At 45.8% G+C, this 21,726-nt stretch overlaps 1 long non-coding RNA gene across 4 annotated transcripts in view; it reads left to right on the forward strand.

Annotated features, from left to right (window-relative positions):
* Nucleotides 1-21,726, forward strand: part of LOC119125332 — a 74,383-nt gene that overhangs the window by 16,728 nt on the left and 35,929 nt on the right. For all 4 annotated transcript variants that reach the window (XR_005098462.1, XR_005098463.1, XR_005098464.1 and 1 more), the window contains exon 3: nucleotides 332-481. This is a non-coding gene — a long non-coding RNA (uncharacterized LOC119125332). The remainder of the gene's footprint in view (nucleotides 1-331; nucleotides 482-21,726) is intronic.

Raw genomic sequence — 21,726 nt, forward strand, 5'->3', positions numbered from 1 at the left:
CTCTGTCTGTTTCTGATCCAGCGATGCGATTTCGTGTCGAGCGCAGTCACGCTACCCCCAGGTGGGGCCTGTGAGCCTGCTGATAGTCAAGCCTTTTGCACACTCACAATGTAAGACTTGCATCAGAGTTGGAGAAGTACTACAGATTCCGGTGATCGAGCCAAAATGTTTTCATCACTTCTAAAAGTGAGCAAGATTGCAGATTTCTCCATGTCTGCAAAAATTGGAGTACATAAACATTGAAGACGCGGGTTCTTGCACTGTGAGGGTAAGACCTCTGTTTTCACATGAGCCACTCTGCCCACATTAAAAATATCTTTTGCCCTTTCAGAGACCAAGATAATTCCCGAAGTTACGAGCAGAGGCACGCTTTTATGAGGGGAAAAAACATCAGCCGCCACCTCTGAAATGAAAAAGCCTTGAAAGCGGTCTGCCACCCTGCAGGACAGCTGCTCGGAGACATGTTTGACAGAAGTGGCAGGTACTTGACCTTCTTCTCTGGCTTTTTCCACTCCCCTCTTACTTCCAAGCGGCCTGTTTTGCGGCGCCCCGGGTGACCGCTGTCGCCATCGCCGCGTGTCCCGCTCTGTTTGCTTGTATTTATTCAACTTGAAAACTGTCAGATGAAAGTGTGTCAACAAAAACAGATGTACTAGCTTACATGGCTAATATGAACTTGGAACTACAATGTCGATGATAGAGTCTTATCATGTCCATAATGAACACGGTAGGGCTCTATTCAAAGGCACCGGGAAATATATTTAAAACAAAACTAGAGTATCAAGTAGAAAACAAAAACTGTCCTCCGCAGTCCCCAAAAAAAAGAAAAAGGCGCCTTGTTAGCTAGCTGTTGCATATTAAAGCCGAGGCCACAGATACGGTTGAGTGAAGGGATTGCTCAGTCGCGAACGAGTCAGGACAAAGGCGGGATGGCTCATTTATTTTTTCCATCTCCCTCGCTCTCGCTTGCTGAAGATGACGGCATCACAACAACATCCTCGAGGTGAATCAAAGGTGAGCGTACAGTGGCCGACGGGGCCCTGGGGGTCGTCTACTGTATTGAAGTTGCGTTTCACCAACACGAGGAAATCGGGTAAATTTTTTACAGCCTTGATTTCCATTTTATTTTATTTTTTTCCCGCCAGACGATGTCCCGTGTACTCATCTCGGCTAACAATAGGCGAAATGTCAGCTTACTTTCAGCCGGCTCTAAATTAAACATTCAACCTTCCCGAGTACACGCTTACAGAGTTCCATTGCACTTATTCAACTAGTTTGCAAAATTTCCCACCAAAATGAAGCGCAGTTTTATTTATTAATTTTTTTATGCAGCAATACACAACGCCAGCTTTTTTGACTTTCTTCTGCCGTCTGATGTCACATGCCTGTTAGAGTAATGGTCAAGAAAGTCGACTTAATCCAGTGGGGCTAAGGGGGGGGGATATTTTATTAATGGCAACTATTAATATTCCATCGCAGTGGGTGTGTTTCTTTTTGCAGAAGCATAATGAATAACTGAACACCTCCATCGTAGCAGGCTCCTCGGCATGAATATTCAGTGAGACGCACATTGAAACACATCCCACCCGAGCTCCATTTTCCTCCCGGGAGCACCGAAAGTATCCCGGATGCCTTTTCCGATCAGATGTTTGGTGGTGGGATTCATTGATTCCTCTTGTGTGGATTTGCGAGGGTATTTAACTGATTGATTAATCGGAAGCCCCCAGGGCCGATACGGCCGATTGATCGAGTGCGGTCACCGTCGGGTCGCGAAAAATTAAGCAAGTCAAATCGAGTTCCCGTTAAAGCAGATGTTCTTTTTAAAATTACAAAATCAATGTGCCGAAAATGTATGTCAGGCAAGTCAAAGTCGTGACGAGTCCTAAAATTGATGACGGGTCAAATCATGTCACCCAAATCCTCCACCTACCGCCACTTCCTGTCCTTGGTCTGTCTGGAGCCTTTTCCGTGAATTTATTTATCTTCGCTCAAGATAACCTTCACAGTGTTCAATAATGTCAAGATGGTGATATTCAGTAGATCCAACAAAAGCTTCCTTGTAAGCCTGCAAGAATTATATCTTTCGCTGAGCCCATGTGATGGAAACATACCATGTGCCGGCTAAGAACAATGGAAACAAAATAATAATGAATAAAATAGGAAGACAACAGAGTCTTTGCGATCAATAAAGTGCTGTATAAGCATCCAAACATGCCAATTCTGGGCAATAAATAAGACATCTGTTTGCCTCCTTCTGTTTCCCCGCCGCTGTGACCAAGTCATTTTTTTACCCTCATTATCTCGCAAATTGCATAAATTAAAGATATCGCTAAGTGGAAATGTAAATTTAGGCTTTCAGACCAGGATTTCAAATGAGCGTTTAAATTCGGCTTCCAAGACATAGTTTTGAAATATACTGACTTTCCAAACGTCTTGTCGAATTTATTGCCACCGAATTAGCTTGTATGCCAGGGTGACAACGTCCCGTCGGTTACTCGAGTGACCTTCCAGATGAGACCGCAATGATTCTTCCGAGACGCAACACCGATATTATGCATAACACTGAACTTCGCAAGGACCCCAAACTGAGCGAGGAACCGAACAAAACCGCGTCCTTGTGTTGTCTAGTCAACTTGCTTTGCGCCCAGACGCTCCGCAGAGAAATATACGACTGGGCCGCATATCACAGCCATCCATCAGCCCGACTCTCCCAAATGTGGCTGGAGCTGTTATGAAAGCGGCACCGTCGTAGATCAAATTATTCTACAGACAAATCAAAACCTCACACAATCGCTCTCACTCGGGAGCACTTGGCTCGACACGTTTGTGGCCCACTTTTGTTTACAGTGTGCAATCCGCTAATTCTAATACCTCACGGCAAAATCCAGACCGGAACACCAAAAGATATTTTACGATACAAATCAATGCGGAAATTTGGGTTGTTCAGCCTTGCCAGTTACCCACATGACCACTCAATTTCATTCCGCGGTCCGCCTAAGCGTGTCTCCGATTCATATGCAAACACGCTGCCGCTTAACTCATCCTTCCTAAATACGGGTTCCTGCTGGCAAGACAGATGCACTGCACTCTGCGCTCAGAAACAGCGTGGCGGCGGGAAGCTCCGGGACATATGGCTCCCTTTCTGCTCTCACTCGTCCCGAGTTCAAGCAATTGGGTTTGATAGAGCAAAGCAATGAACCTCGACCGCTCCCCTTGTGTGCAGCCCGCCATTGTTATGCCGGACGTTTCATAAACTGGAGACTGGGCGGCAAATAAAATTGCAGCCATGTGTTGAATTTGATTTACTTTAGATTGGATTAGCGTCTGGTATTGATTATTGCCTTTCTCAGCATCTTGGACGGCTGTCTTGCTTTCATACCCATACTACATGGGTTGTCTTTGGTTTTTAATTTGCATACCAACTGGATTGTGTCTTAATCTGGACCAATCCAAATGAGTCCTAACGTGTTGGTTCCTGGGTTTGGCTTTTTTGTTTTGGACTGCCAGCGGCCAAATCCGTCACGGAAGTACCGCCTCTACCCTTCCTGCCTCCATTAGAGTCAGAAAAGTAGGGGATTACCACCCGGAGGCCAAGGCTAATGACCGCCGCGGTCGCAGAAAGCCGATTTAGCGAGACTGCGGCAAGGGAAGCGTGAAGCCGAAATCTCCTACTAAGACCCGTTGTGAGAGGCCTTCATAAAAGCGACACACCGCCTTATCGGCTGCTTCTCCTTGGTAGAAAGTTGTCGAAATCGAAAGGCGTATGTGATGCATGCATTCTCTCACTGTATATTTGATCGCCATTTTACACAAAAAGGATTGTGAAGTTCCGATGCATCCGTAGCCCCTTTGACTAGCGTGCTTTCATGTAGAAGACGATACATAACGCTGTGGCGTGTTGCTTTAAAAAGTTAATGCGCTTCACAGATTCCATGTTTTTATAGAAGAGTCTCAAAAATCGAGGATAGAAATTGAGGACGATGTACATGTGAAGACTGGCGGTTAGTCATGTGACACCTGAGACTGGGCGTTACACACCATTGGAAAAATGGGAATTCCACATGCGACAACTGAAAAGAAGAATCCGGGTTTACACATGCAAAGACAAGTGGGAAGTGGGGCTTATACAGTGCCTTTAATGTCATGGTTAAGGAATAAGCACCCGGGGGTCCGTCGTACTGAATGCGGTGTGATCGGTTCTTTTTAGATTCCACTCAGCACTATAGACAGACTTCGGCTCGGTGACATTTAAGAATATCTGATCTAAGGGCATTCTTATCATTTACTGCCGCTTCTTTTACTCCTTGTGTTTTCTTTTGTTCCCGCCCCCCACCCCTTCCCTTTCCGCCTTCAGTGTTGCGTTCCACGGCGCCCCTTCCTGTCTAAATAACACGGGTGCATGCAAGCTCGGCTGCTTATTGATCGGTTCAGGGGCCGTATAGAAGTTTGTACAATTGATCTACCCCTTTATGTTTTCTGCCACATTTTCCGACATACATATTCAAGATGTGGCAACGATTTTCGCTCAATGTTTGTCGTTTTAATTGCCGCTGCTGCACCTGCAAGCGTCCCCCCCCGCCCCCTCGTGACTTTTGTTTTTAACGACCAGTTTGGAAACTGCATATCACACGCCGGCGTCGCGTCTGCAGCCTTGCGGCGCCTGACTGCATCTTCTCCGAAAATCCGTGTAAATTTGTGAAGGAGGCAAGTCTGGCGAAGGATTAGGGGAGGGGGGGGGCAACAGCAAACTGCCAAAATCTGCACAGCCTGTCAACAGTTTGGAAAAGAAGAGACAGGAGAGCCGAGAAAAAATGTCAAAGAGGAGACTGCAAATGAGGCTTGTTTCAATAAGGGGATCGATGGCGATGCAGGAAAAGATGTTGTGCGCATCAATGATAAGTGTCCATTGGCAAACACCAGACGGGAGGTTATTGAAGGGGATGTGTGTGTCTACTGGGGGGGGCGGCGGCTATAGAGATTGTGTCATGGGAAATAGATGAGGTTTTTTTTTCCCCCCCCACACAAGTTTTCCTCCCCTCTAGTTGTTAGGGCTTCAAAACAACTCTCCCGAGGAGCAACCCATGGCTGCAGAGAAACATGATGTCTATTTCATTCTGAAATCAGCCCACTGGTATATTTATTCCAGTTCCTCCCGACGCCTTGATGATGATCACTCATGGCTACCGTACTGGTCGGGCGGGGGGGATCTCTACAGGCTTGGTAATTATTTTTAGGCGCTTGCCCTTTGTGGCTGTTCACTTCCCGGGCTTGGGCCTTCTTTGGGAAGATGTGATTGTTGGGGACAGCCCTTCAGCAGTTGTCCATGTCACAGGGCCTTGTGGAGAGGATGCACTTTTCTCTGGGTGCAGATCAACCCCTACCTGCAGGAGAATACCTCTTCAGGAGGTATCCATTTGATATGCTATTACAGGAAATGAAGCTACATTAGCTCAGGCTCTAGCTGTTTTATATGATTGTTTTTGTCAAACGTAACTTGTGACTTGTTCCGTCCAACTTTTGAAAATCTATCATTGATGCATGTGACTTAAAAATAGTCCTGCGACGAGTGACAATAAGCCGTCGTGACATGTCAATTTTCGGGATCAACTCCGCCTTGAGTAAATGTCAGGAAGCCTCCCGTCCGTCCATCTTGCGGGTGAGAAAAATGCTGTTTGTCAGCCGTTGTCTGCCTCGCTCCATGCTAGCAAATCTGTCAATCCATCTTGTGAAGTGCTTGTCCTCATTAGGGACTTGGGTCAGATGAAGTCTATCTCGGGTGACTTAGCGCAAGAGGCGGCGTATACGTTAGAGTGGTTGCCAGCCAAATGGTGTCACCAAAGTTCAAAGTACAACATCAGAGCCCGTGGCGGAATGCTTTTTGGTGACGGAAAAGCCTATAAGCATTTTTTTTTTAATCTCAAACGTCCTAATTTCTCCATCTTCAGTTATCTTCAGTATGTTGTTGGCACCGAAGCACATCCGCCTTCCTTTTGATCCTAAATGATTCGCCGTCTACGAGTGTCAAAAGCAAGTAGCTTCGAGGAGGCGTGCTGGTATTGGAGGTGTTGTATTGATAATCAGTAGAGGACAACAACAAAGGGTGGGGAGAGAGGGAGGAGGAGGGGTGATGCAATGAGGACAATGGCGATGTCTCTATTTGCCATGTCAAAGCGTCCTTGAGAGCACAGAGCCAGGAAAAAAACTCGACACCAAACAAATAGATATTGTGGAAAGAAGTATATTTGCTTTTATCGCTGCACAAATGCAAATTTAAACTGTTGTTTAGTTGCAAGTGAAAACTATAACTGTAAAAAAATTCAAACTCAATAGAAAACCTAAAGTAGAAAAATTCTCTTGACTTGTCGGTACGGCAGTAATATTTGTTGATCTTCGCAGAGGACGAAGCAAATTCGTCTCAGTTGTTATAGTATGTCTACATGTGTTGCTTCGTTGTTTGTGTTTGAATATTCTCTGCTTCCATCATAACAACACCGCCACACACTGTGGATGCTAATTGTTAGCCTGTCTGCCTATAGCGTTTACCATTGTATGCTAGCTTGAAGTAACAGAGGTATTGCGGTTGTTTGAAATAAAAAAAACAGCTGGACCATGACTTAAGTCACTATTACCACTCCACTTTTTCCCCATGGCTGAAAATGCTATTCGGGGTGATGAGGGATCACAGCGCGCCGACATTTGGCGTTGGTAGAGAAGGTATTATACACACCCTGCTACACCGCGTGCCTGAAGAAAACACTGAGCCTCTGCGCTGAGCTTTATTAGATCCAAGTGTCACTTGCAGCTGCTGTGCACTCTTGATCTAATCATACAGCCTCAGCTGCACACACACACATTCACACAAGTCACACAGTGTTGCTTGATGACAATAACCATAACCATATACAATAGGCATGATATATTTCATAATGATTGAATGGCAGGTGATCAAAAATATGCACAATTAGAAATGATTATGATGGTAGAGACAATTTGAGCCTGGAACTAATTTGTTTGTATTATTTCCCATCTGTAGAAGAACTTTTTATCTTCAAAAATCATTTTTTTGGAAGTAGATCATCTAACACTCGTTTTAATTGAGTCATTAGCTTTGGTGACAGCGGTGTCACAGTCAAGAAGGATTTTGCAATCCAGGAGGCGGTTCACACATGTTGATTTGGATCCACAAGTTGGCCATTAGATGAAACTTGTTTATGTGTGTGCGCCCGTGTTTTTTTTTTTTGTGCGCTCGAGTGTGACTGTGTACCGAGGAGGAACGCGGCGTCTCCTGAGTCGGCGGCGCGTCTTCGCGACAGCCTCCGCGCTGACACTGGCGCTACGAAACGCTGCTCTGCAAATGTCACTTGCATCCAATTAAAGGGTCGACTGACGCCATCACCCCCCCAACCCTGTCTCCGCCTGTAAAAGTTTTGCTGTTTTTACTTCAGTTCAGGGGTCACCTGGGGGTCCTCTTAAAATCCCCGGGTGGTATCTGAGCGCTACGGGTCAAATGGACGCTTGTTATGTATTTACTTTTGCAACCCACCTACTCACATTTGTTATTTACAGCACCGTCTGTGTTTAGTTGGACCGCGCTCGTCTTAGGTTTATTGCCCCCCTGAGCTAATGCGGCGGTTATCCATCATTTCTCCCACGCCGTTCAATAGCGACGCTAACCGTCACCGACGCGTGATGAAAGATCATCCGGGCACTTTTTGAGCACTATTTCTGTCTTCTGCGTTGTCGTCGGCAGCAGACGGTAGAAGCGCCGTTGCCTTGGAGATTGACTTGAAACATTTGCTTGGCATTTAACACTTAGTCACAATCTCAGCACGACCAGCTCAGTGGCCTAGTGGTAGAGTGTCCGCCCTGAGACTGGAAGGTTGTGGGTTCAAACCCCGGCCGGGTCATACCAAAGACTATAAAAATGGGACCCATTGCCTCCCTGCTTGGCACTCAGCATTAAGGGTTGGAATTGGGGGGTTAGATCACCAACTGATTCCCGAGCGCGGCACCGCTGCTGCTCACTGCTCCCCTCTCCCCCAGGGGATGGATTAAAATCACACGGGGATGGGTTAAATGCAGAGGACGAATTTCACCACACCCAGGTGTGTGTGTGACGATCATTGGGACTTTAATCTTTAATCTTATATACAGGATTCTGTGTTAGGGTTTACAGATTATCTTAATCGTATGATTATGTTGGAATGTAGACTAGAATTATTAACTTTCTTTAAACCTTTTACCTTTCCTTCACTCTGAAAAGTTTAACCATTCAGTTGTTGAAACTTTCCAAATGGTGTGGAAACATTCTTGCTTAGTTAGTCATCTAAAATGCTCCACTAGTTTCTGTTTCCACGACCTTGTAAAACAATGAGCTGGGACCCTCCGCACTGATTAACCAGTTGCTGAGGTGACCACCAAACATGTCCAATGTCACCCCCACCCTGCTTTCTCTCAATAAATACTCTCTTGCAAGAATCCAAAGTCAGACCTCATTCGATCATCGCTGTACGCACAGCGACGAATGACTCTCCATTTGCAAGTGCTTAAAAAGGGCATTCTGTCTCCCGTGTGGTTCTTGCAAAAATAAGTTAGTGACCACCACTCTAACATTCTGCAAATGAAATATTCAACAATAGGTATCAATTATGTCCGAAACGTTACTTCCTGTTTTATATCTTTCCAGAATTTCCCGTAAGGTGAAAACTGGCTCTAAAGTTGATTAGATATTTGTTCAACATTGGAGGTTCCGTAGTTTTTAGAGCTGAAAATTGGAGGTCAGGCACGCCCGTGTGCAGTGTCTCGCGTTGGCTTCCAGTCAGAGTAAAACGAGGTTATTGGCTGGCGGGGAACATGCGCTCTCGCAAATCCCTCCTTTGCCTCCACTTCCAACTTGCTGCCGGTTGTAATGGTGGCAGTCTGCCACTCTTAAAGGCAAGAGGACGAGTCGGTTGAGGTATTGTGCGGGCTGGCGGTCTGTTAACTGACGAGTTCCTAATTGGCGTGCTAATGACATGAGGCGCAGCTCGCATCCGCAGGCACGTTCAACAGACGCCAGGTCCTGCTCCCGTCCTCTTCTACGTGACGGAAAAGCATGCACGCTTTCACACCCGCGCTAAACTCATTAGCACGACACACTCCAAACGAAAGCATTCCAATGGATTTCAGATTCACAGTATTTCTGCTTGACTCTCCCTTCACGTCCACTATCCGACCCCCCCCCCCCCCCCCCCTTGGATGTTTACGAGGCAAGACCTTTTATCTGACCATGGGAGGCTCTTTAACTCCCTAAAAGCAATGTGATGTTCACTCCAGCGTGGTCCTTATCCCACCCCGGTGAAAGGAGCCGAACGCTACATTATGGGCTAATGTCGGGGGGGGGGGGGGGAGTTATGCACGGGTCAGCACATAATGCCAAGGAAATGTTCTGGCTGACGTTTATTAGGAGCTTTTCATTTGAACGATTTCCATCTATCCATTTCCTAAAGCTCATATCCTCATTGGTGAGCTGGAACATATCGCAGTAGATAATAAATACGAGGATATTTTGTATGCTTTACCGAGATAGACCATGATTCTGACACTTGCTTGGTGACCTCATTGGATTATTTGTCAATATGTCACAAGGAGGTTGTGCTGAGGCTCTACAGCACACGCTTGTCGATGTCTTGTTACTTTGACTTTGTAGGAACAAACAACAAGTGTAAAACTAAAGGAAGTCTCCGAGAGGTCAACAACTGTCGGTCAACTGTCCGGCCGGTCCTCGGTCTCCGTCAGCCTCATCCATCAGCCTCACTCTGTTCAAGGTCCTCAAGTCAGGTTGTTTCAAACCGTTGACATGAAGAGCGGGGTGGGTGGATTTATCGAGCTGTTTTTGAAAATATATAGAACCGTGGATTTGTTTATTTACGGGGGCGGGACTGAATGCGTGTCATGAAAGTATGTTCAGCTATTTTATTCAATAGGCTAGATAAGAGACAAATGAGCTTGGATAATAAGCTCAAGGTCTTCCCATTCCGTGTCTTTTATTTGAAACCTCTATAGATGTCTTCATGTTGCGCTGTCCAGCTGTTATTATTCCCACGTGTTTATAGCTCCCGCATGTCCTCGGCCCTCCTGTGTTATAGTCGCAGTTACTTCACAGACCTTTAAACGAGACAACTCACACCGTGTGTTGTGCTTGCATCAAATTACTTTGGAATGGACCGATAAACCTTGTTGTACATTGTAAAAGTCAGCAACTTTTCCGGCCAATTGAGCATGACCGTTGATGAAGAAATTGCTCTTGATGGTTGGTTAGCCTCGGGCCAACCGCGACAACTACTACGAGAGTCTCACATCACTGCAGAGCAGCAAACTGAGGAGGCTAGTTTGAAGAGAAACCTAGCAAGGCTACAGGAAGAGTTAGAAGTTGACTTGATGATTCAGGATGGGGTGTTGGGGCATATCTGAAGAACTGAAGTGAAGGTGTAGGACTCTTTGAGGAACCAAATGTTGAGGATGGTTGCACAAAGGATGTGCTTGACAAACTGAACCAAGGCACAGGACGGTTTAGAAGACATTAACTATAGCTAGATACGAACACTACGGGTGTTTTTGTTTTCATTTAACATTCATTGCTTCAAATTTCTATTTGAGTTCCCTGCGCAGTTTACTGGTAAAAGGGCATTCCTGACATGCAGAGGCATCCCTAAGTGACAGAGAGAATTTGAAGCGATGGAGAGACATGCTTTAGCTAATGGGAAAGCCTTCAAGTGAGACAGTAATCTGGACCAAATGTCAGAGCGCTTTCACGTGAGAGGACTTGATGTTTTCCCAATTAAAAGCGAGGTGAGAAGCTGCCGTGCTTTTAAGATGTTGCGAGGTTTGCGTGTTGACACCGGGTGTTCCGAACCGAGTCACTCTCGGGGGAGCAATGATGAAACTTTTATCAGTTCTAGACATTGTCAGACGGCATTGATTTTTTTCAAAGAGTCAATTTGTATTCGTTGTGACTCGAAACGCGTCATTCGCGGATCCGTTGCGGCTCCGTTATCGACCGAGGTGACTAATTGAAATAGACGTGGGGAAAATAGTCAGAGGTGAGATCTTCTTCCTGTTCCTGTTGTGTCTGTCGCACAAGTTGCAAGCTCGTTTCAAAGAAATGGCCCGTCCCTCTCTGACGGCTTTTCATTTCATCACTTTTATTATTTACTCATCTTATTGAAACGGTGATTTCCCAAACTGCATCTCTATATGTTCCTTGTCTCATTTCTACCTCCAGCCGCCACATGAAAGCGCCATTTGGTTTTGTTTGTGGAGCACGCCGAGCCAACTGAACCAACAAGCCGACTGATTAAAACGAAAATGCCCTCACTCTCGGTCCGCCGCCGGGAGTCGTGCCACATAAATCCTCCTCTTGTGAATAACGAGCGTGAACCTCCAAAACTACAGTTATGCCACTTGACATAAAATCACCACAAAACATATCAACAATTGTGTTGATGTCTTTGTGTGGAGGAGTTTTTTGGTTTCTCTTTCTAACTCATCTCCACCCTCGACTCGTATCCTCTCAGTCCATGGAGACCTGAGACTCTTCAAAGCTACAGGTGCTGCCCTCCCAAGGGACAATGGCTGCCCACCTACCTGTGTTCTTTAGTGACAGAAAGGCTTAGCATGGATAGCTTCATCTGGACTCTCTGCAGAGTGAGACTCCCTCGGTCACGGCCGACTACGCTGCAACAATAACCCTTGCTACCGGCTGCTGAATGTGCAGTGGAGCCGAGCAAAAGCCCAACTGGGGGCCACTTGCAACAAGCTGCCTGTACCTTGCCAACCCCCCCCAAAAGGCACTTTTGTACTTCAGCATTAAATCAGTACTGCGGCCGACTCTTCAAACATGCAACGTTTGAAGGACCCAGTCTACACTTGAGTTATGATTGCCTTCCAAAGCTAAACAAAGTTCCCGTAAGCTACGTTAGCAATTAGCCGCCTTCTTCCGTCAACACATTTGGGGTAAGGCGCCCGCTGTGACATCATGATCATCCCACACCTGAGCGTGACACGGCGGGGCACGCTGGGCGAGCATCCTTAGTAATCAGCACCTGCTTCCCACAACAAACGGAGGCGCACAGCCACATGACATGTTACCCGGCCGCACGCTGTGTCACCATGCGCCGGGATGGCGGCGGCAGAGAGGCGGCTCGCACGCTGAGAGGCTGCTCTGTGCGAATGGCTAATGACGAACCCAGCCATCCAGCGTCCTCGAACGGGATAAGGTGCGAGATAACACCTTTCCAGATGCACCCGGGTGTGAACATCCCCTGTTGGCTAACAGTTACAGCACCTCCCGTTGCCTGTGCACATTTGCTTTGTGCGCGTGTTCGCGTGTGCCCACACAAAAGCACTTGTCTTGCCTCTTTGACAGCAAGACTGCAGGGTATGTGTATTAATTATAAAGAAAATTACCATCTGGGCTTCATTTTTTTTCACGCTCTGAAACAATGCCGCCCGTCCCTCCTTTTACTTTGATAACGATTTGCGCTTATACATGCACTGTGTGTGTGTTTGTGTGTGTGAACTCAACATAAAGCTTTCATTGCAGGCTTGTGTTTACGTGTGTGTTACGTGTAAATTGAGCCTCAAGTTTGTGTGTGTGTGTGTGTGTGTTTTCTCCACATTGGCCTCCCACTGCTTTGAATGTCTCTGCACTGCGTAACTGCGGCTATAGAATCTGAGCTTCAGAGAGGCTTTGACCCTTTGTTGCTGGATGTGTCTGAGTAGGAATTAAGTGGTTGGCTCAGTTTGAGCTTTTCAGGAACTCAAACACACACACACATTCATGGTGAGCTGTGTGTAAAGGCAATAACTGTATCTAAAAGATTGTATCTTGCAGCAGATGCGATGAGGTCACGAGGTAAAAGATCCAAATGGTGTTTAGCCGTCCATTAGCTCCGCCACCTGTCTTGTGTGTAGCGCAAGCCATAGAATCTCTCCCATGACGAGCACACACACAGCTTGTCGGGTGAACTGTGGGGCTGACATTTCGAGGCAGGCGACCACTTACATGGTATTTAGCCTATTAAATACCACAGTTAGACATGTCCTCCTCCACATAGAGATTTCATTGCATAACTTCATCGCTTATTTGAATAGATTGAGCCGAGGCACGAGGCTTTTCTCTATATTAGCCAGTATTTCCGACACTTTTCATGAAGCCTTTAAAAAATGTACAGGCTTTGTTTTGAGTCACAGTAGTGTGTCATTACTAATACAGTGCTACCTTGATATGAGCCAGTCTTGAGCATAAAAATACTCACAGGCATATATTCTTTATCCTCCTTGAATAATCAGAACTGTTCGTGCAGCTTATCAGGCTTCCGTTTACCCGCATGAGGATAGACTTGGAACCATTGTACTGACATATTTTGAGGGTGTTATTGAGGGACGTTATGTATGAGTATGCTCTCATCCTCACCTCTTGGAAAACTTTATTTGCAGTGAGTGTTTACTGATTGCGATGAATAGTGTTGCCGATTTGCAACTCAATTTTCCTAAGAACGCATGATCAGGATGAAATGAAGTCGCCACTCTCGCAGTATGGCGCTCCTATTTCTGTACATTAAGGCTTGTAGGCATCTGTGAATATCTTTGTCGAGTGTAAATCACATACGCAGGCAGCAATTCATTTTCTTTTAATGTCATTCGACGCGTATCCTCATTGACGCTGAAATATGTATATGTTCCGACGTAAGCGAGGCGCCACTATGTCATATGAATGATCGTCTCGCGGTGACATGATCGGATCGTTCTTCATTCGCGACATGAATTCGCAGTGGCTGTCGAAAGGCAAATTGAAGTTCAGTGAGAGGTCAAGCTCGAAACAATTCATGGCCGCCGTGACGCTAGTGTGGCTACGTTAGTGTGAGTCATTAGGTAGCCATGTGGACGGCAATACAGTGGAGCCCCAAAAATTGCCCAAAATTTAAAAATAATTACAAAAATATATATTTTTATATTTTTAAAAATCCATGAATAGGTGAATTGATAACTTAAGGACATGTTATAAAGTAAATAAAAAATTCTCTCAGCTCGTCAATCAGCTTCTCAGTACGGCAGTAGTATTAGTCGTTCTTCGCAGTTGATAAAGAATACACGCCTGTGTTTGTCCGGTGAATATCAAGGTAACACAAAGACATATCAAAAATTCTGCAGCGCCATATATAATAAGAGCCTGAGACCATCTATCTAACGTTTTACATAATAACAGTATTGTGGCACACTTGACAAGATTAATACACACACGACACATTGCTGGCTAAAATCGTCTCAGAAAACATTGTTTCACGGCTGCATTTATACGTACCCATAAGTCTCCATACGCTTCGACGCCACTCATTGTTTATAGCGCCGACACGGACAATGAAACGAGGTGTTTGAGGATAAGCGGAAAGCAATCAACATTTGTCAGCGCTTGTCAACAAGCGAATGATTTATGTCCGACGTTGCCGCTTGTTTGGCCCATCCTCCTACCGGTTGGCGGCTCAGAGAAAACTCAGCGTTTGATTGCGGCACATGGAGAGAGAAGAAAAAGAGCCGGTGTCACCTTGTCACTCTCGGGCCAGTTGCCAAACTACCGGCGGGAGTCTGTGGGGGGGGCGGAGTGAGCATGTTGCCTCGTGTGTGTGTGTGTGCGTGTGTGTGTGTGTGTGTGTGTGTGTGTTGATGAATCATAGTGATACTCAACACCCTCTAACCCCCACTTCCCTCAATCTGTCCAACTCCCCACCCTCATCTTCACCCCATCACTAACACTGTAATTATCTGCCTGTGGAGGATGGGAGCTCTGCAATAACGCTCAAGTTTCCTCGTGTGTGTGTGTGTGTTATATCTTGGCACAGGACTCATAAAATAAGAGCAGTATTGTTGACGCTTGGGCTGGGTGATAAGGCCTTCAAATAAAATCTTCAGTTTTTCACAAATCCCATTTCGGATTTTCACCTTTTGCAGTGACTCACCGTTGCCCCCAGTGGTGTGAAACTATATCACATCAGAGAGCATTGATAAAGTTGTTATTAAATATTAGACAGGTCAAGTGTAATCACAAAAAGTTTTAATCTAGAAGGAAGGTGTTGTATTAATATCATCTCCAGCACAAGATAAATATCTGTTTTTATGAGGATATCTTAATTTCCTTGTGGAGTGGAGTGGAAGGAGCTTGAATGTAAAGCTATCAATTTGGTTGCTTTATGGTCTAAACATCACAAGTGGGTTGTAAACAAGCAACAGTGAAGGCCTATATTCATTTTTCTTTTGACAAGTAACTCACCTTTTTGGAGATTTGAAAGCTCACAAATCATCAGGACCCAAAATAGTTTCGAGTTTGGAATGTCTTGATTCATTCTTGGCTCTTTATCATTCGTATATCGTCACCCTCTTCATCAACGACAACAGCTCTGACCCCTCGACGCTAACACTCGGGGTCGAGATGTCCACGCGGGGCCGCATCTGATCACCGAGCTGGGGTCAAAATGTGAAGTCGCGGAAGATCAAGGTCCGCTTCCGAAATAGATGCTCCGGCAGTGGCGGTGCTGTCACAACAGCTGCCCGCGGAGAGGCGAGGTAGGTCGAGGTTACCCAGACGGCCTTTGGGTGAGGGGGCGGGTCATGCACGCGCTCGGTCGCAGCGGTGACCAATGATCGTCACGCTCCATCATCCAGTTGCTCTTTGGATGTATGAAGTGAAACCAACGCTGCTTTCAGACATCTGTGATTAATGGTTGTCTTGATACGATACAGTAAATAGAGCTATAAATTAAATATCGATGCTGTTTTTTAAAATATGTTAAGCGCTTCCAGTCCGTTGACACAGCAACCCGATTTCTACCCCAAAATGGCCGATTTTCCGCCGTCTCATTTAAAGACTAATTGGCTTATTCATCGGGCGCGAGAGGTCGCGTGGCTTGTTAAAGGTTTAATACGTGCTCTTTGAGATGATGAATAGCGAGTCCCATTTATACGTCACGCACGAGTGACTGTACGTCGGCAGAGTGTGTGTGTGTCTGTGTGTGTGTGGTGAGATCCTGCTGGAGTCAATTTGCATAACCCGGCTAAGAAAATTTCACCGTGTAATTGAAGAGAGAAGATGAGTGCACGTTAGTTTTGCTGAGCCGCATTTATTTCCCAGTGATGGAAAAAATAGGAAATGCTTTTTGACTGCGAGGAAAAATGTCATTCATGTTTCTCAGAGAGAAGGTTATGTTGTGTTCATACTGGCATCTGATCTCTTGTAGGTTTCCCAATTTGGTGCAGTTGTTTTGGACAGAGCGATTCAACTCTGGTAAATCTCGACTCTTTGCTGGTTTTGTTGTAGCCTGTTAGCTTGTCCAGATAAAATTATTGAAGATCCTGTAAAGTGAATTCAGAAATTTGTTTCTAAATTCATGATACGTGTTGGAAAATAAATGCTGAAGACATATGCAGAGAACTGGGATAGGCTCAATTACGCCCGTCGTTAGCTAGCAAGCTAGTGAGCTAGCTATGTTTCTATGTTGTTGGCCGCTTTGGTGTTTCTCAATATCGTCAGAAAGTATCGCAATACTGAATGCGATCCAAGTTTAGCTTTTGAGGATCCTCTCAGGCTGCCGCTGAGTCATTCACATCTTGTTGCATCTTGACTTTAGCCGCTAGTTGAGCTCACAAGTTAGCAAAATGTGCTTTCGCCTCCCGCTTTGTGAGCACGTTCAGAACTCTGCGTCGTTTCCCTTTGAGAAGTATGACATCCCACGGAGAAAGTCCTTCTGGGTCGATGTCAGAATCAATGTGTGAGGCTTTAATTGAGCGGCCTCATGACGGTCGGGGGGGGAGGATAACACTTGAGGGCACTCACTCGCCTCCTTACCGAGCTGGGAAGGAGCAGCGCAAGGATAGTGGTCTCATGAGTCAACATATATAGTGAGAGGTCACCCTTCACATGACCTCTGTGTACCCTGGAAATCCTGCCCGTGTCAGCGGTTATCCCTCTGGCAGCTCACTGATTTGATTTTCCTCGTCAGCCGAGACGCATTCCATAGGGGAGTTTTCACCGGGGTTGTAAGACGTCTTCGGACAGTCCTAACCTCCACTTGTGACCTCCCCTGTTAAGCCATCAGTCTTTGTGACCCTTGTAATTAGCACACAAAGCCCTGGGATGGAAGACGCTTTCTCAATTGGTCCCTGGGAGACTTTGGTCTCTGCCTACAAAAGATAATGCCGCATAGACACTATTTTCCTGAAAGCCGAGCATAGATTTGTCTCCCGCCGGCCACAGCAAATATTTCATCCGGGCTACTTCTGCGGCTTAGAGTCTTGTTAGTATTAGTGCGCCAAAAAGTTGCTTACAATCCCGATGGGAATACTTCAAATGGTAAATTTGTGACTCCTGGACCATACTTTCTGAGAACCAGCCGTTTATAAATTAAAAACAAATCTGCCTCCGTTATCCTTCGCGGGAATCCATTTTGAATGAGCATTATAAACGATAACAAAAAGTGATAAACTCGTCCTGCTTGTGGAAATTACTACTGCATTATTACTTTTCATCTAAAAGCTCAGTGGCCTAGTGGTAGAGTGTCCGCCCTGAGACTGGAAGGTTGTGGGTTCAAACCCCGGCCGGGTCATACCAAAGACTATAAAAATGGGACCCATTGCCTCCCTGCTTGGCACTCAGCATTAAGGGTTGGAATTGGGGGGTTAGATCACCAACTGATTCCCAAGCGCGGCACCGCTGCTGCTCACTGCTCCCCTCTCCCCCAGGGGATGGATTAAAATCACACGGGGATGGGTTAAATGCAGAGGATAAATTTCACCACACCCATGTGTGTGTGTGACGATCATTGGGACTTTAACTTTAACTAAAGTTCTACTTAATTGGCTTTGTATTCGGAGAAGCAGAAAGACAAGGACACAGGTGAGCGTCCGTTCAGGAGGTCAAACGGCATCTGCCGCCTGTGTGTTTAATTAGTTTGCTCTCTTTTAAGGAACAACCGGCGCACCACCAAGAAAAAAAAAATGTCAGAAAATGAATTAACAATTCAAATATGTACAGTACCATCAAATGGAAGCGCTGTCTGTCACTAAAAAGAGAAATGAACATATGTGAACCAATTAGGTGAAACTGGTAAATTTGTCCGGTACACAGATTGGGAAACACTAACTGAATAAGGATGAGGAGATCCCTATTTGTCTGACCTGAGCTCAATGGCTTTATCATTGATGATGGACTTTTGTGAATGTGTGAATACAAAAAAAAAATGCATTATAATCTCTCATGGGGCACATTTCTCAGCTTTTCTTATCGCATCTTTAACGACTTGCACTTTGCGGGTTCCGGCGGCAACCAACGGAAGATTTTTTTTAAGTGAGTGGGGGGGGGGGCTTCTTCTGATTTATGTGCAGTCGGCACGGCGATCGCATCTCTCCGTCGCTCTTTGTCTCCCTGGCAGTGAAAAGGACAGGAAGTGTGTGGCAGCAGTGCAGGAACCGGCTTACTTATTCATCAGGTTTGGCGGGAATTTCTCCCGGATGATGAATGGCGAGCGGACACCCAAACCGGGTTCTGCGGGTAAATAATGGAACAGGCCTCCGTGATGCATTGTGCCGGTCTGAAGCGGAGCCACAGGTGTTTACTCAAACTTGTTCCTATCCCGCCTGTACACGTCGACATGCAATGCAAACCTGCAAGACTTCCTGTCACATCACTTCCTGCTCACAGCCAGCGCATTTGATGAGAAGAAGAAATAGATCCGAAAGAAGGCTGAACGTTTCCATCATCAGCATCTACGAGAGTGAAAATGCAGGAGGAGGTGGACAGCCAGCTATTAAGGCTAAGCGAGGGCCTGGGGTCCACTCAAGTTTTACACTCCCACTCAGAGTATTCCTCACACACACACGCAGCCTCTTAACCTCCTGTTCCAGCTCCGTTCCGTCTGAACTCTTTTCTCAGCGCTGAGCCGAGCAGACTCAAGGAAACGCTTCATTTAAATGTACATAATTTGCTGTGGAAGGCTCACTCTTGGTCTCGCTGTTCCCCCGTGGCGCCGAAACAGCTACAGCTCGAGGGAGACAGACGGAGAGAAGAGATCTTTTTTTTTTCTTTTTCGTCCCGTGAGGAATCCAGTGGCCCGGACACAAGTACTGGCTGGTAAAAGGCTGAGGGGAGGGGGGGTGGCAGTGGAGAAGCTGCAGGTACACTGGACGTTCATCCCCCCTGGAGACTTTTCATGCCAACACCTGTTTCCGTCTCTTTCGGCCAAGGCGGTTTATAGACTGGAAATAATGCAGCGCCGTGCAGCTGCGCAGAGTCAATGTTTTGTTAGCAGCACCCTTGTGACATCAATGCTGCCTGACAAATTATTGAACAGTTGATTGATATTACAGATCCATTCAGATACAGCCAATAAATTAAAAAAAAGAAAATTCCCCGCTGTTAGAGATTTTTTTTTTTCTAAAATGACGGATCTCGGTGCCCTATAGTGAGACTTGAAGAAATACTTGTCGAGGCGATGCAACTGATTGCTCAGAGTGGAAAGAGGAAGACAGCATCGGAAATTGGAGGAGAGTGAAAAGTGACTTTGGCCTTTGTCAAAGTCGAGACTCGACCTTTTCGCATTCAAGCAGGTGATTGTGTTGCGCTCGTCGCCTACAAGGTGTGTGCGAGACGTGCGGCCCAATGCTTTGAGGGATTTAGCGCCGATACCCTGACCCATATTAGGCAGAGCTTTGAGTGTTTGTTCTGCCGCCGAGCGTTCCGGGCCAGAACAAAGACAACAAATCCTTTCCACTGCATTGGAGTCCCCATCATTTTCCCATAATGAGTCAAAAAGGAGACACGCTAGCGACCTGAGATTTTCTTTTTGTAGAGGACGAAACAAACTCCCTTAACATCATTCAGGACAGTCTGCATTTTTTTTCTTCCCCAATTTAATATATTTAATTTATTTAATTTATGTCGATGGATATAAAGTAGAATGCGGTGAGAGATTGATATTAGTGCCGTACTGATGAGCTGAGGAGAGTAATCATGCTGGTTATCTGATGCTAATTTTATTAGCTTGTTCTAATCTGAGCATTCAACACTGTGCGACTCTGCTTACCTTTTGGCTTGGAAGTGGGTCTGGGTCTCTGTCCAGTCTTGATGAAAAAAGTCTAGATTATAAATAAAAAAAATGAAGTTTTGTGTGCCTGGAGCTGCTGAAAAGTGTTTGTTTTTTTAAAGGATGTTCCCAAAAGCTTCCCAAATATTTAGTGACATTTAAGTGCCTGCATGTTGGCATAAATGTCAATGGCTTTGTTTTGTTTATCTGAGTTTTGGCTCGTCAAACTGTTTACTCCTTTGCGTCAGCTGATTTTATTTTTTCTATCTGTTGTGCGATTTTTGTTTTTTGGGCAAGACCTGACTTCAACCCCCCCCACCCCACCCCCTCTTTGCACATTCAAGCAATAATTCATTCCACGCTCATGTCCACCTAACCTTCCATACATGTCTTTTTATTGAATTCCTTCTTTTGCATTTTTCTGGACCATTTATTCACACTGTGCGATTGAGCAAAAAAATAATCAAAAGCTTTTATGGCTGTTTTGCCTTAGGCCTGGTTTACATGTTGCTTCATGGCATCCACCTTATTCCAACTTCCTTCCAACACAACTTTCAGACTCAATTAGCTTCAGCAAATCGTTTGGCCTTTCGGCTACGGCGGCAGCGCTCACCCCGTTGCCAAACTTTACCGGGCGCCATGGCAACCACGTGACACGGTGACATTTTCAGCCGCTGGCGTTTATCACCTCGCGCACTCCCTGCTGCGTTTGCTTCTGACATTTTGGAAACGGGCAGAGTGGGCGCCCGGTGCCACTTTGGCTCAGGCGCCTCTCCTGGCGCCACCTTGTTTATTATTTTTAGAGTTTATTCACAATGGCGGGTGTATGTTGTTATGCACATGTATGTAGATCAGTCATGCGTTCCCTGGCGGCATCAACTTGGCAGCTACATGCATAGAGTAGTGTGTGCTGGTGAGTTATCCATTATGGAAACTTTAAGAGTGTAACTATGAAAATGAATAAATCATCACAATATTTATGCCACATTGAGCGCACGCGTCAAAATTTATGTGTGTGTCGCGGCGGTGTGTAGACGCACGTTTAGGCCCGCAGCCGAGTAATTGAAAATTGAATAGAAGAATGAAGTTGTGGGCTCATGGCCTAATTTGGCAGATGGCTCACTGAACGTCTCCATGGAATCGCTTTCTCCGATGTGTGTGTGAGAGTGTTTGTGCGTGCGTGCGCATGTTTAAATCAAGACAAAGCCTCCTCCAAGTGTCCTCTTAACGATATGCAGTTAGATGAGGATCAGCACAGGAAGTTCATGTCGGGTCATTTTATTGATATTTGGGGTTTTTGTTCTCTCCCAGGCCTTCTTTTACCTCGTCGCTTGGTTTCACCTTCGCAAACTCAGCACTTCCTCTTCTCAACTTGTCAGCAGGTTAATGATTTCACTTTGTACACTTCACCCTGTCTAATTGTTTTTTTTTTTTTCTTTGTCTTGTCTACTTGACTGGTTGACACCATGTCCAGGTTAAGACTCAAGTTCTGCTCAAATGTTTGGACGATCAAAGTACCGTATTTTCCGCACTATAAGGCGCACCGGATTATAAGGCACACCTTCAATGAATGGCCCATTTTAAAACTTTGTCCATATATAAGGCGCACCGGATT

This window comes from Syngnathus acus, chromosome 8, assembly GCF_901709675.1.
Source record: "Syngnathus acus chromosome 8, fSynAcu1.2, whole genome shotgun sequence".
NCBI classification, from domain to species: Eukaryota; Metazoa; Chordata; class Actinopteri; order Syngnathiformes; family Syngnathidae; genus Syngnathus; species Syngnathus acus.